Source organism: Myotis daubentonii, chromosome 15 (genome assembly GCF_963259705.1).
Source record: "Myotis daubentonii chromosome 15, mMyoDau2.1, whole genome shotgun sequence".
NCBI classification, from domain to species: Eukaryota; Metazoa; Chordata; class Mammalia; order Chiroptera; family Vespertilionidae; genus Myotis; species Myotis daubentonii.
In genome coordinates this window covers 39,989,560-40,006,612 of record NC_081854.1, presented here as the reverse complement: position 1 = coordinate 40,006,612, position 17,053 = coordinate 39,989,560, and positions in this window count along the sequence as shown.

The window sequence follows — 17,053 nt, the reverse complement described above, 5'->3', positions numbered from 1 at the left end:
TGAAGAAAGGAAGAAGGAAGGAAGGGGAAAGAAAGAAGTCGAATGTGCCAAGAAACATTTATAAGACTGTGTCGGGCCACTGCACTTTACAACCTCAGGGGCACCAGTCACATGAAGTACAATGTCAATGGCACCCCGGGGGGGCTGTACAACATAGCAGACCTGGGACTAGGCTTACCTTACAAAGGCCCTCTCTTAGTCACGGTAGAGTTCCCTACTTTCTGTTCTAGTTCTCTATCCACTCTACCTTAAGGGTTGAAACCTTTTTCCTGAATATTGACCTATTCTTTTGGACCCTCACCTGCTCCTAGTTCTTTCATGTCTTTTCCACCAGAAATGTTTTTTTTTTTCTTTCTTATGGCTGATTCCTGTAAGTTGTGGTTCTTATGAAGAAGTGGTCAAAATTTCAAATCCCTTACCAGCTCCCTATCACTCCCACAACACTGGTTGTCTTAGGATCTGTTCCCAAAGGACACCCAGGCAAAAGAATACTTGCCATTACTAATTAGTCCTTCTGTCCTAGTTTTTTTTATGTAGCTGGTCATTATGAGTTGAAATAAATAATATAGAAATCCTTAAAAATAGATTTCATTTTTATTATATATAATATAGCTGTGGTCAAAGTATAAAATAATAACACATCATGTTTTTTTTCTATATAGAAAATAAACAATCTTATGTTATCTCTATATACAGTATAACATATTTAACAGTGGTGAAGCCATTATAATGTTACTGTGGTTCTTGAATATGTCCTTTGTTTTCCCTGGCTTTAAGATAAATGTTATGCAATTATTTACTTTGTATTTCACTAACCCAATAGAGCACAATCATTATGCAACTAAATGCAAAAATATATCAAAAATATCAAATCAAAATAACACATTAGAGTTCATTCTCTGTAGTTCATCTTCTTCTTTTTGTTCCTCTCTTTTATTTACTGTCTTCCTAATAAATGAAGTGAATAGTTTTTTAATCAACAATTAGAAGACACACATATGTGTATAGATATGTTTAAGATACATCATTTACAACTAAAATGATAGTGGATCTAAAAATAAATCTAACAAAAGTATTGCAAGCCCTGTGCATGGATGTTCTAAAACTTTGCTGAAATACATTAAATACTTTTATAAAAGGGTATGTATCACATGATCATGATAGAAACACATTTTCTGAGAATGTCTATTCTCTCTAAATTAATTTATAGACTTGACACTTCTCCAATAAAAATTTAGCAGAATTTTCCATAAAATTTGACAACCTGATTCTAAAATGTATATGGAAGTTCAATGGTCCTAAAAGACAAGGCATGTCTGAACAAGAAGATGGATAATGAGGGGAAACTTTTCCTATTTAGAGATCAAGATTTTAAAACCATGGTAATTAATATAGTGTATTACTGGTTCAGGGTATATAAATTGACCAGCAAAATAAGATAGAAAGTTTGTAGATGATGCCAATAAAAATATGGATAGAAATATGAACTTGCATTTTCTCAAAAGGAAACATGTATGTTCAATAAGTAAAGATTGAAAGAATAAATTTACAAAATGTCAGAAATATGTAGGTGTTCTACTATGTTGTACTCATTTAACTGGCAGGAAATAAGAGGGAAACCACCCAGTGCGTGAGAGGTCAAGGGAATTTATTATTCATTACTGATTGCAGTTTAAGTTGGAGCTTCTTTTTTGTAAACTAGTTCTACGTTAGCTTAGGAATTTGAATACTTATACACCCAGAAATTTCACCCCTAGTTATATATCTAGTGGAAATTTTACACCTTGTACCAGGAGACACAAAGAAGATAATTCATAGCAGTAATGTTTGTAATTTTAAAAATCCAGAAATGACCTAATTAATTTTTAACAAAGGTTGACAAAGTTGATATTCACACAATAGGTAGCAGTGAAAATGAATGAACTACATATCTGAGGGCAACAGGACAACACAGATTAGTCTTAAAATAAAAAGCAAGAAGACATGAAGTAGGACTCATATATTCAGAAACAAGTAAAATTAGGGCTAGTTCATGGATATTCCTTATATTAATATTAGTATATTCCTTATACTAATGATCTTATTTCCTAAAAATTAGGAAATAGACCAAAAACAAAAGTGAAATTAAAGGGAGCCATGTGAGCACTTGTGGTGATAGGGAATTATAAACCAAGGATTATGATTATCCTGTTTCATGTAGCTGTTAAAAAAGAAATGGAAGATCAGAGAAGTTAATTTATTTGTGTAGAAAATGTCATAAATGAAGACACTTTAAAATGGAGTTGGAGCTGCCATCCAAGAGGAACTGCCTTGCATGTCTTACTCAAACCTTTGGAACATTAAACTGGACAAAATAACCTTGAATGGGCCTAAAGCAGCACTGTATCCCAAACAACTGTTAGCAAAGGTAACAAGAAAGCATATATTATGACTACCAGACTGAAAATTAAAGGTATCCTTTAGAATTAGCATCACTATGTTAGCTTATTGGCACCGATAGAGCAATTCCTTCCTTCTATTCATGTGGTTGCCCCCCTTCCCTTTCTCATAAATGCCACTTGTTTTCACCTCATAATTGACACAGTATTTGCGTTTCTGCCTCAATCAGTGCTTCCCAATAGCTGCTCTCTTTAGAATCTCAAATAAAAGCTTGTTGCCTCTCACTTTGGCCTTTAATTTTTAGTTTAACATTTATCTAATATCATACAGATACAATGGTACAGATACTGAGTTCAGTCAGTGGGATTTAAACCCAGCGTATTTCCACCATACCCGCTTGCCACAAAGAACAGGGGAATAGAAAAGAGTTCTTTAACATAGCTCTGCACAAAAGTTCTAAAATTATCAAAGATGTACATTTCTGGCAACTATTTGGCAATACAATTCTCATTTGAAAATAATGAAATGAGAAGAGACATAAAATGATGTATATAAAAATGCAGCACTGACATTTTAAATATTTCCAATAAACTGAAAGCAAATTTTGTAATGCCTTTTCCCACACACTTTGACTCAGATACCCTTTAAAGCATTTTCATAACATTTTGCCTTAGCAGAGCTGAAAGGAACATTTGAGATCATCTACTCAGATCTTATTTTACAGATAAAGTTTCCAAGGTTACAGTGTTCATAGCCAAGACTGGACTCAAGGTCATTCCTCCTGGTGTCTAAATCCCATGGTGGTTTTTAGCCCTGATCCATTGACCTGAGGGATTTTGTCATGTTGGACAGAATAATGCTTTTAGAAGCAATTTGAGAAAGAGAAAGTAAATGCCAAATGTCCTAGCGTATTCCTCACAGGAGAGGTAGCTCTACCACAAGTTTATTATGCATCTATAAAATGCAATCTCAGTGGAATTTCGCAGCTACTCCCCACTGAGCCAATTCCTCGGTCGCTTCAGGTAAACTTCCTTAAAAGTTAGTGAGGGCAGAGAAGTAAATCACTGATCTCAGAGTATAAGGAAATAAAATTGGCTCCACAACATGGGAGATATCCTGTTTTCTTGGAAATGTTTGAAAATGCTTTATTAAATACTAGTATTTGAAAAGAGATGCCACTTCTGAGGAGACTCAAACCTAACTTCAGTTTCTTGTCAATATATTTCTTACTCCCACTAATAAAAGGTAAGCACTTTCAATGCTATCTAACCTAAGAAACAACTATCTTTCAAATGTACATTTTAGGCTCACCTAAAAACAAAACAAAAATGAACCAACAAATACTCCCAAACGTCATTTCCGCTACCTGGAAATCCATTCTCCTGGATAGTGGATAGGCAGTGACTTAGGCTCTTTCTGTCATTTAAATTCCAGTTTATATTTTACCTCCCCTGATCTCCTAATGTATTATGCTTCTTTCCTGTAATTAGTCTGGATCCACCTCATTTCTATTTTATCACAGTGCTCTTTACAACAGAACTTGTAGAATTACTTAACCACATGTCCACCATTGCACTGTGACTCCGGAGGTAGGTGCTCTGTCTTACTGGGCTGGGCCCTTTGCCAATTTGGTCTGAGCCCCACTGTTACCCTCAGCATTCTTCCTTCTGTTGTGGCTGTTGTGGCGGCGGGAGCCTCAGGCCACATTCCCCAAACTCCCATTGTTACTGCTCACTGTTCCGTGTGCACAGAAGCCAACACTATGGCACCAGCTTTTGAGAAATGGAGAACACTTTTATTGTGCGGTGGACCAGCAAGGGGGCAGGAGGCAAAGCTCAACTCTGTCTGCCTGATCCTGAATTTGGGGTGATGTGTTAAGGCAGTGGTTCTCAACCTTCTGGCCCTTTAAATACAGTTCCTCATGTTGTGACCCAACCATAAAATTATTTTCGTTGCTACTTCATAACTGTAATGTTGCTACTGTTATGAATCATAATGTAAATATCTGATATGCAGGATGGCCTTAGGCGACCCCTGTGAAAGGGTCGTTTGACCGCCAAAGGGGTCGCGACCCACAGGTTGAGAACCACTGCGTTAAGGGGTAGCAGTTAAAGAGTTTCTAGTGGGTGCTGACATTAGTGCTACTCATTCTTAAACTTTAGTTGGGGGTCTTGTTAGAAACAGGGTAGGACCAGTTTTTGCTGGTTCTGCAGCTACACTATAATCACAGTTCCTGTCGGATTCAGCTAATGAGAGGTAAAAATGGGAAGAAGCTGGCTGCTCATTTCTGGGACTTTCCTGTTAAGAGCAGCAAGGATGGTGATTGTGGGGGGAGGCTGCAGCGATGGTGGAAGTGCCCAGGCAGGCAGGCTTCTGCAAGTGTTTAGGGCAGCTCAGCTCAGTTGTGGATCCTGGGGGCATAGTGCTATGGGAAACATTATTCACACCTTTGCTTCTATTCAACTCAGGACTGGCAGTATTTTCCTGCAGTTATTAATCTTTGGATAACCTTTGCTTCTGTTCCCACAGCCCTTCCAATACCCATGTAAGAAAATTCTGTATTAAATAACCTGTGTTTGAAATGTATAGAATGGCTCTGTTTATTCATATATGTAACTAGTATAATGCTTAATACAAAATAAGGAGTAAAAAAAATGTAATTTGGATGAGAGAGGGTCCTTAATAACTAGATATGATTCCAGTCTGCAATTACAAGACTTTGTAGGGACACACAACTCTTAGTAGCAAAACAGTCATTAATTAATTAATTATTTATAAATCATGCACCTCTCAACTATCATTTCCACTTAACCACTAGCATAGACTGCCTCCTCACTCACTGGGTTAGGTCATTTGTAGGTTAGGTCATTGTTGGGGATAAGATGCTGTCAACATTTTATATACCTAGCAGGTTAAATGCAAATTTATTTTAAATTTCAAAAGATAATGATTTGAATCTCAGAAGGTTAAGAAAGGCTCTTGGAAAAATTGATGAGGACCACAAATAGTTTTGCAAAAATTTCCTTTTGTGTTTATGTTGTTCAAGTCAGACAGATGCAAATGATGTCTTATCCTGCTGTCACACAGTTTTGCCAGAAAAATAATGCAAAGATCAAGAAAAGGAAGACTCAGCATGAGTTAGATTATCAAATGACTACAAATTCTTCCCATCCCAGCCTGTACCTCTCTTTGCAATGTGACATTACCACTCCCCCATTAATGAAGGACATCTCTTTCTCCACCTCCTTAAATCTGAGCTAGACTTGCTCTTAAATGACATAGTGTGACCTCTGGAGATGAGGCCTCAAAAGACATTACAGTTTATATCCTCATCCTCCTTGATCACTGCCCTGAAACCCCATGTAAGGGCGCCAATGTGAGGAGAATGGAAAGGCTCCATCTGGTACCCAGTCACCAAGTATGTGAGAGAGGCCATCTCGGATTTTCTAGTCCCTCCAACCTCCAGAAATAGGAGAAATAACAAATCACATTGTCTTCAGCCACTCTGTTTTAGGAGTGGGGTTTGACAGTATAAGATGAAACACAACACTTGGCTTCAGTTTTAGATTACTTTAATAACTAATAGGGAGACGTAATATTTTCATAATTGTTACCTTTTATAAAGATAATGACATTTCACATATAAAGCAATAAGCAATAATTCTATGAGTGAATAAATCTTTGTCATTGACATAATCCCCAATGTCTGAAAGAAAGTGAATGGGCAAGAAGAATGGTCAAGTTTTTATGAGCAGTCAAAATATTCATCCTAATTCACATTCATATTTTCAAGGAAAAAGTGACCTATTTAATAATCAGGCCAATGATTTGGATTACATCTGATACAATGAGATATTTTATGAGTAAAGGAAATCCATGAGTTTCTTAAAATGTCCCTTTAAGTTTAACACAATTAGCAGGATCATGGGTTAAAGGTATGGTCTTTTCAAGAATGTGCAGCTTTATAATTTATACTAGAGGCCTGGTGCATGGGATTCATGCACTGATGGGGGGTGAGTCCTGTGGGGATCGGCCAGCTGTGGGAGCTCTGCTCAAAAATCATCCCAGTCAGCCAAGCAGCGCTCCCACTGTGGGAGCACACTGACCACCAGGGGGCAGTTCTTGCATTGAGCGTCTGCCCCTTGGTGGTCAGTGCGCATCGTAGCAACTGGTCAAGCAATCGTTCTGGTCGTTCTGCTGTTTGGTTACTGGGCTTTTATTATATAGGATTATAAATCTACCTTCTTTTGAGGAAGACCCTGTGACACTGAAATTTTCTTGAAAATGAGTCAAATGATGTGATTGAAATATTGTTATTATATAACTATATATGACTATACATATGCTATATATACATAGACATATGTATGCTATATATAAGAGACACACATAACACACGTGCTATACAGAACACATATATCATAAGTTGTGTTTCACAGCTTACAAGAAACACGAAATTATGAAAAAACAAATACATAAAAAAACTTAATCCTTACCTGACAGTGGATCAGTAATCAAAGGCATGCATATAAATGGTTGTCCTTATACAAGAAAATTTTGACTTTCTTGATTCAACCAGGGCATTCAATGAAATAAAAGAATTTCACAAGGACTTTGTGACTTAAAAAAGCTCACATCATTTTGTGGAAAATGTTTGCAATAAATAAAACATGAATATAATGGACTTCAATAATAAAGGTTTTTATTTTATTTTATTTTATTTTATTTTATTTTATTTTATTTGTTTGTTTGTTTTAGTACAAGAACTAGAGGTCTGATGCACGAAATTCGTGCAAGGGCCTTGGCCCCTGCTGCTGCGGTTGCTGCCTCTGCCTTGGCTCCCGCCGCCGTAGCTTCGTCTGGAAGGTCATCTGGTCTAATTAGCATATTACGCTTTTATTATTATAGATGGTTCTTGGATAACATCATCTAAATATACAACTAATAACTACAGGAACTCAGAGGGGTCAAAACTAACATTCAACCACACTTCTCCCTGGAAAATTTCATATTTATGTTTTAAAATCTAAGGGTGAATATATTAAACTTTTAGTTTGGTCTAAACACTTACTGATATCAAACACATTTAGAATTATTAGGTTATTTTGTAAAGTTTAAAAAAACAATTTCTTGGGTTTATTTTTTAAAACCACTTTATTGATGTATAATTGACATACATAAAGTTGTATGTATTTAATGTACACAACTTATATGGTTTCTTGAGTTTATTTTTATATCAATAATTAGGAGACTTAGTTATTAAACCCTTATTGTATTACAGGAACTGGAAACTTCATTAATTATTCTCATATAATTTTCACAAGATATAAATATCAAAGCTTACAGAGATTTGGTGATTTGCTCAAGTAGATGAAAGTAGTAGAAATCAAACCACTTGCTCTTGGTCACATTCCCATCAACCCTTCTTTCAGCTGGACCACAGCGCTCTCTGAATTTTAACTACAACCAATTTTATTATATATCTTAGGTCTTTTCCTCAGTGATTAAAAAAAATTTCTTCACATCCAAGTGACTTTATTTTAAAATGTGAACCAGAGCATTCACACTAATTTGTATACGAGGACTATTTACTGTATACTTCACTTACTCTGCATGGAATCTTTCAATTGTATTTATTAGCTTGGTAGGAATATTCAATAAACACCACCGAGATACTGTCTATGAGCAGTCTACTGGGTTATTTCAGGCAGCTGAGTTCACATAAAGGACACAGAAACTCTTCCTCTCTTTTGAGTCTTTACAATCTGAAATTTTAATGCACATAATTTCAGTAAGATTGGAAGGAAAATTGCTTATAAAAGCTCTTCTCGGGAAAATTGAGGTACTGAAATATTGGCATGTAACAAGAACTTTACTTAGGCTTTGCAAACATATAGAACAGTGCTGCCCCGTGTAACTGTCTGCTTTAATGGAAATGGTCTGTGGCTACCCAGTCCATGGCAGCCACATGTACTGTGAAACACTTGGTATGTGGCTAGTGTGACTGAGCAACTGAATATTGTTAGCATTATATGTGGTTATCTTATTGAACAGCTGTTCAAAACAAAATCACTTCATATGTCCATCCACCTCATAGGGCTGACCTCCCACGACTGTCTGGACAATGCACAGAAAATGAGTTAGTCTCTTCAGGAAAGCAAGCGAACCCTGACACTGCACTCTTTCTCTTTCCTGCTACTGGAAAGATGGCACCATTACTGTGTTTGCAAAAGTCTAACAACCAGTTTTACTTGTAGAATATTAACCCCCGCTATCCCCACTCTTCCAGACGGTGGTTTTCTACCTGAGAGTTGGAGAATTGCTCCCTTAAGGCACTTTAAGGCACATCAGCTGCCAGGCATGGAACTTGCTGTGTGTTATGGATCTGAAGATCTAGGTGGTGGGTGGATTTGATTTTCCTGGACCTGCCTGAGGCTAAAATTGTTTCTGCTTCATTATTCTGAGAAATGGAAACTTTTCTTGAGTCAGTTTAGAGTTCTAAAACATAAATGCTGTTAGATATAAAAAATTTTTAGAAGTCCTTATCTAAAGGTTCTTTGTTTTCTATAGTAACTGTATTCCCTTATGCTTAAATCAGTTCACTATAAAGATATCACAAATCTAAGCATGGCATTTCCTAATGCTATGCCTTCCTACTGGGATAAGCTTTTTCTATCAGAGAAGTAAAACTTTGCTGTAGTCACTGAGACAAAACTGTACTGGAGGCAAATCCATCTTTGATGCCTAATTATCCTTTACTTCTTCCTCACCTTTTCTCCACCACACTCTACCCTCTGTTCTGTTTTATTTTTTCTTTTCTTTCCAATTCACTTGAATCTGGTAATCTTTGCCCTTGCCTAAATTATGGCCAGTTCCTAGGAAAAGGGCAGAAATCAGATGAGAGTGATCCCCTTTTTAGTGCATTTGAATGTTAAATATAATGTTATATATGTTTAAGGAATTGAGTTTTGTTTTATGCTAAATATATTTAAAACAATGTGATGGAATCAAGGATTTATTTTCCAACTCCTGAAATCTCATCTTAATTTTATGTATCTACTAGAGGCCCGGTGCACGAAATTAGTGCATGGGTAGGGTCCCTAGGCCTGGCTGGCAATAGGGCCGATCTGTGGGGCAACTGGTGGGGTGATTGGGGGGCCCCCACTGGCACCTGCCTTGGCTGGCCTGGTGCCGCCAGCTCACTGGCCCCGCCCCCTGTCACTGCCACTGGTCACCTTCTGTGGGGTAATGGGGGGGGGGGGCGATGGCACCCGCCTTGGCTGGCCTGCGGCCTGCAGGCTGGGGGCAGCTCCTGCATTAAGCATCTGCCCCCTGGTGTCAGTGCACATCATAGCGACTGGTTGTTCCACTGTTTGTTCTGCCGTTTGGTCGATTTGCATATTAGGCTTTTATTATATAGGATTATTCATATGTGTAAAATTAACTGTGATTTAGGGTCTATAAGTAGACATGTAAATCAAGAACAAACATATAAGGAAGCCTGCATATCAGTGAATATTGGTTTTATTACACCATATGAAATTAGTCATGAGAGCATTCATATAGTAGTATTCACCTTGAAGAAACATTCAAGCAGATTGTTTAGTGGAGAGCTTTGTAAAAAACAAACTAACTAACTACTGTTTTCTTCTCCTCTAACCCTCAATTCCTCATGGAGAGCAAACTGACCTTTGTTCTGGAACATAATTTAAAAGACTCTTCATAAAATAACATGATTGTCTTATGTATAACAGCAGTATGTTACACCATTTTTTATACTTCTAGACAACCTGGGAAAAATAAATAACCAGATAAACTGATAAAATGTATATAATAATTGGTTTTAAGATACTACATATCAGATAAAGGATATTAGTCTCTGAAAGTTAAGAAACTAACATGGTTAGCTCTAAGATTGCCTCATTTTATTGCCTAAGAATGTTTCCAGGCCCTGGTGCAGGGAGAAGTAACCTAGACAGACAGAGTCTGATGGATTCCCAGAGTTGAGGAGTTAGAGTTGTGAGTTTGGAAAGATCATAGCAGTTAGATTCACAGGGGAGAATACCACAGAACAAGTTGCACAGAGAGAGAACCTCAGATATCCATGGAGGATTCCACTTGAGTATTCAGTGGAATACTAACCAGCATATGTGTGTGAAGAAAGTATCTGAGACGGTTCAAATATAATAGAGGGAAGAGGTTTTGGTACTCTCACAGGGTGTGGAATAATGCCTATGCCTACCAGCCAGTCAAGAAAAACTTTGGGCCCTAGCAGGTTTGGCTCAGTGAATAGAGCATTGGCCTGAGGACTGAAGGGTCCTGTGTTCGATTCCCCCAAGGGCACATACCTCAGTTGCTGGCTTGATCCTGGTTGGGCGGGCGGGGCACATGCAGAAGGCAACCAACCAATCAATGTGTCTCTCTCACATTGATGTTTCTCTCTCTTTGTCTCTCCCCCTCCCTTCCACTCTCTCAAAAAGTTAAAGGAAAAATATCCCTGGTGAGGATTAACAAACAACAACAACAAAAACATAAAGAAAAACTTGGGGGAAGACCTGCTTGATTTTGCATTCCTCAGCATTGACTGTTCACAATTTTCAGGGCCATTAATTGTTTTTACCTTAAGACCCATCTCTATAGAGCAGAGGGAACAGTCAGCCATCTTCAGATCAACCCCAACATTATCTCTTTATGGGTGTGTGAAGGGAGAAGAGATTTTTTTTTAAAAGTACAGTGTTTTGAGGACCATGACAGAAATAAAAATCACTCTGGTCCTCAGATCTGAATGCAACAACTATTTATGTTTTTGTGTTTTTCCTAATATTTGTGCACAGGCAAAAATATTTTTATATGGTATTAGCCTTCACTATATAGATGCATTTTTGTTATTGTTGTTGTTAATCCTCACCTGGGGATATTTTTAGGAAGAGTAGAAGGGAGGGGAGAGAGAGAGAGAGAGAGAGAGAGAGAGAGAGAGAGAGAGAGAGAGAGAGAGAGATAAACATCAGTGTCAGAGAGATACATCAATTGGTAGCTTCCCACATGTGCCCTGACCTGGCAGGGGAGGAACCTGAACCCAGTTATGTGCCCTTTCCCGGGAATTGACACGGAGACCCTTAGGTATTCAGGCCGATGCTCTAACTGCTGAGGCCCACAGACTAGGGCTATAAATGCACTTTTAAACTAATAACCTGTTTTTTAAAATAATAAAAGTTAAATTTTCTTATTAGGTAGATAATTATTGTAATGTGGCTGGTAGAAATGGGGTCCTTCCACAGAGTCATGAGAAAAGCCTTCCTGGGACCCACACATGGGAGGGTAAGGTGTAGTGGTAAGATTTATTGGGATGGAAATAAAAGAATGCCTTCAGGATTCCAGCATCTCATCTTCGTCCATCCAGCTGTGGAGGAATTCCAGCCTTGTTTTCAACAACCCCAGAAAAAGGGCCAGGGTCCAGAAATTCTGTGCCAATGGTTCAGATCATGCCAACGTTAGTCCAGTTCAGTCCCTGTCCCTATCCAGCCAGTTTAGCCCCTGCTCCCGGCTGGGCTACGGTGGGGCTGTGTTGCTGTGTGCCCACTTAGAGCCCACTGGGAGACCTGGCTGCCAGGCCTGCACGTGGAGCCCTCGCTAGGGTCCCAAGGACTGCTAGGCCCAAATGGCTGCTATGGAGAGAGTATATGCAAATGAATTGGCAAACTAACCACTGTAATGGGGGGAGGGCTTTGTTAAGCTTCGATTATATTACCTTGGGCTTGGGAAGGAGCTAGCTCTTTCATACCAACCGATGGATTTCCTAATCTTTCCCAGGCTTGGGCTTGCTCCTCCCCATTTCTTAGATCTTGGGCTAGGGCATTGCTGGGCCCTTCCTCTGACCAATCCCGTCTTTTCCCTCAGATTAGACACCTCCCCTTTATGGTTGCCATCCTGGCTCCTACTGCACATACCTCAAAGTAAAAGGAGCTCCCCGTACAACATGTTGGCTTCTACTGCCCAGCAGAGGAATTTCTTCTGCTGTTTTTATTCCTCCCTCAGTAATTCCAGCTAATGACCAGTAATGATCTTTCCTGCCCACCTTGGGGATTAGGTCCTGAGGGCAAAGGATGCAGTGGTCCTTAGAGTGTGTGAAACTGTAGCCTCTGACCTAATTAAGCTTAGCCAGTTTTGCTCCTTCTCTTTTATTAATATTTAATACCTACACTAACAGTAGACAATTGAAAAAAATATAGAAAAGTATTCTATCATCGCTCCAAGACACTGCCCGTTCCCATTTTAGTGTTATTTCTTTAAACTTTTATACGTGCATTTCTTTTCTTTCTACATAATTTGATCAAATCATATGTATAAATTTGCTTTCTGCTTTTTTATTTTATATGATTTTAAGCATCTAATTACTGTAAACCTTTGATAAATATCATCTAAATGCTTACATTATATAGTACATTAACAGGTTGTAATTTGTTTTCCCATTCTCTTGTTAGAAGCTAATTTTCCCTATTTCTTGCTATTATAATGTTGCAAATGGGCATGATAATTGTAAATTTACATTTTATGTGTCCAGCATAATTGCCTTACTATGGATTTCTAAAGATAAAATTGTGTTGTCAAAGTAAGTTTAGGGCTCTTGATAATATTATCAAATGGCTTTCCAAACTATTGTATTATTTTATAGGCTTACAGGGATACCACTCTTGATTTTGATTATTTTGATAGAAAAATAACATCTCGTTGAATTTGCATATTTTTGATGAATAAGGATTTTCCAACTCTATCTCCTTTCAAAGAAATCATCTATTCTCATTTTTTGCCCGCTTGGTTATAAAATCTCTGTGTTTTACTTATTTATTTAATTATTATGTATTTATTCAGGTGACATTGGTTAATAAAATTACATAGGTTTCAAGTGTACAATTCTGTAACATCATCTTATATTGTATTGTGTGTTCACCATCCCAAGTCAAGTCACAGTTTATTCCCTGTGTCTATCTCCACCCACTCCCCTTTCCCTCTGGTAATAACCATACTATTGTCAGTGTCTATAAGTTTTAATTTTTTTTTTTTTTGCTTAATCCCTTCGTCTTTTCTACCCAACTCCCCAACTCTCCTCTTTCTATTCTCTGTTTCTATTTTGCTTGTTAGTTTATTTTGTTCATTAGTTTCCACATGTAAGTAAAAGCTTATTTCACTTAGCACAGTACTGTCCAGATCCATCCATGCTGTCACATAAGATTTTTTTCTTTTTTATGATTGAGTAATATTCCATTGTGTAAATGTACCACAGACTTTTGTTTGTTTAAAAACATTTTTTATTGTGGTAAAATATGCATAATAAAATTTATCATTGTAACTATTTTTAAGTACATACTTGTGGTATATAGTTGTTAAACACAAATTCCCCATCCCTTCATCTTCCTAGCCCCTGGCAACCACCATTCTACTCCCTGTGTCTAGATTAGACTACTTTCAGGATCTCAGGTTAAGTGGAATCATACAGAATTTGCCTTACACAGATATTTTTATCTACTCATCCACTGATGGCCACTTGGGCTATTTCCAAATCTTAGTTATTATAAACTAGAGGTCCAATGCATGGAGATGTGTGCAAGAATAGGCCTTCCTTCCTCCGGCTGCCGGAACCGGCTTAACTCAGGCACCCGGGACCCAGGCTGCTTCGCTCTGGCCGCCACCGCCACCCATCAGACACGGGCTGAGGTGGTCAGTGCCACCTCATGCCAACTGGTCATTTGGTCGTTTTGGTCGTGACTCCTCTTGGCCTTTTATTATTATGATAATGCTGCAATGAACATAGGGAAGCATACATTCTTTCAAATTAGTGTTTTGGATTTCTTCAGTTATATTACCAGAAGTGGAATCCCTGGGCCATAAGACAGTATTCGTTTCAATTTTTTGAGGTAACTCCGTACTGCTTTCCACAGTGGCTGCAGCAATCTACATTTCCACCAACAGTGTACAAGGGTTCTCTTTCCCTACATCCTCACCAACACTTGTTTATATTAATGATAGCCATTCTGATAGATGTGAGATGATATCTCATTGTCGTTTTAAATTGCATTTCTCTGATGATTAGTGACTAGTAATAGTTGAACTTCTTTTCATATCTTTATTGGCCATCTCTATATCCCCTTTAGAAAAATGTCCATTTTTAAATTGGATTGTTTGTTTTTGTGGCATTGAGCTGTGTAACCTCTTTATAATATTTTGATTTTAGCCCCTTAGCAGATATATGTATCATTGGAAAATAGGTTCAATAGATTGTCTTTTCATTTTGTTGATTTCCTTTGCTGTGCAAATCATTTTAGTTTGATGTAGTCCCATTTGTTTATTTTTTCTTGTTTACTTGCCTGAGGAGATATAGCAGAAAAATATTGCAACAAGAAATGTCCAAGATTTTACTTACTGCTTTCTTCTAGGATTTTTATGGTTTGAGTCTAACATTTAAGTATTAAATCCATTTTTAAATTTCTTTATTGATTAAAGTATTACATATGTCTCCTTTCCCCCCGTTGACCTCACCCCCGCCACTCCCATCGGCCAGTATTTAATCCATTTTGAGTTTATTGTTGTGCGTGGTGTAAGAAGGTAGTCTAGTTTTATTTATTTGTTTTTTGCATGTATCTGTCCAATTCTCCCAACACCATTTATAGAATAGACTGTCTTTACTGTGGTATGTTCTTGCCTCCTTTTTCAAATATTAATTGACTATAAAGGCATGGGTTTATTTCTGGGCTATCTATTTTGTTCCATTTATCTATATGTCTATTTTTATGCCAGTACCATGCTTTGAATACTTTGGCCTTGTAGTATAGTTTGATATTAGGTAGCATGATTCCACCAACTTTGTTCTTCTTTCTCAGGGTTTTCTGTAGTTCAATATACATTTTTGGAGTATTTGTTCTCGTTCTGTGTAATATGACATTGGTATCTTGATAGGAATTGTGTTGATTGTATAGATTGCTTTGAGTAGTATGGGCATTTTAATGATGTTAATTGTTCCTATCCATGAACATGGTGTCTGCTTCTACTTATTTGTATATTTTTCAGTTTCTTTCTTCAATGTCTTATAATTTTCCAAGTATAGGTCCTTTATATCTTTAATTAAATTTATTTCTAGGTATTTTTTTGATGCAATTGGAAATGGGATTTTTTCTTTTTTTCCCCTTATTTTTTATCCAATATTATATATTAGTTTTAAGTGTATACAACAGTGATTAGACATTATATAACTTACTAAGTGACTCCTCTGGGATTGTTTGTTTTTAGATTCTGTTTCTTATAGTTCATTATTAGTATATAAAAATGCGGTTGATTTCTAGATATTTAATTTGTATCCTGCTACTTTACTGAATTCATTTTTCAGTTCTAATAGCTTTTTGGTGTAATATTTAAGGTTTTCTATATACTGTATCATGTCATCTGAAAATAATGACACTCTTACTTCATTTCCAATTTCAATGCCTTTTATTTCTTCTTCTTGTCTGATTGCTGTGGCTAGGACTTCCAGTGTTATCTATATATATAAAAGCGTAAACGACAGGAACGACCAGTCGCTATGACATGCACTGACCACCAGGGATCAGACTCTCAATGCAGGAGCTGCTCCCTGGTGGTCAGTGTGCCCCCACAGCCAACCTCCCTGAGCCAGCCAACCTCCCGTGGTCCCTCCCTGGCCCCCGGCTGTGACAGGGAACCGGGGATGGGTGGCAGCAGAGGTGGCCCCTTTCTCAAGGGGGCCAAGGGCCGGCTCCCTCCTCGGGGCTGGTGGCCAACCTCCCATAACCTGTCCCTCCCCCCGTCCGGCAGGCCCTGATTGGACCACCGCCCATCTGCCATGCTGGCAGTGCAGTGGCGAGGGAAGGAGGAGGGGGGTAGGTAGGAAACTGCGCTGTGGCAGGGCGCCAACGATGGTGGAGTCGGCATCAGGCGTCTGTTCCTTCTGTGCCGGGCCGGCGACCAGCACCTCCTCTCTGGCCCGGCCCTGATTGGCCTGGCCCTGATCATTCCTGATCACTGGCCAGGCCTAGGGACCCCACCCATGCACGAATTTCGTGCACTGGGCCTCTAGTGTAGAATAAGAATGGTGAAAGCAGATATCCCTGTCTTATTCCTAATCTTAAAGGAGAAGCTTTTCATTTTTGCCTAGTGAGTATGATTTTGGCTGTAGGTATGTCATATATGGCCTTTGTTAGGTTGATGTCTGTTCCCTCTATTCCCACTTTGCTGAGAGTTTTTATCATAAATGGATGCTGCATTTTGTCAAATGCTTTTTCTGCATTTATTGTTTTGATCATGTGATTTTTACTGTTCATTTTGTTTATATGGTGTAGCACATATTTTGTTTTGTGGATATTGTAATAAGCTTGCATCTCTGGAATAAATCCCACTTGATTATGGTGTATGCTCTCTTTAATGTATTGCTGGATCCAATTTGCTAATATTTTGTTGAAGATTTCTGCGTGTATGTTCATCAGGGATATTGACCTATAATTTTCTTTTTTTGCTGTGTCTTTCTCTGGTTTTAAAATTAGAATAATGCTGGCCTTATTAAATGAGCTTGAGAGTCTTCCCTCCTCTTGAATTTTTTGGAATAGTTTGGAAGGATAGGAGTTAGTTCTTCTTTGACTATTTGGTAGCAGAAAATGCCCAATCAGAACAG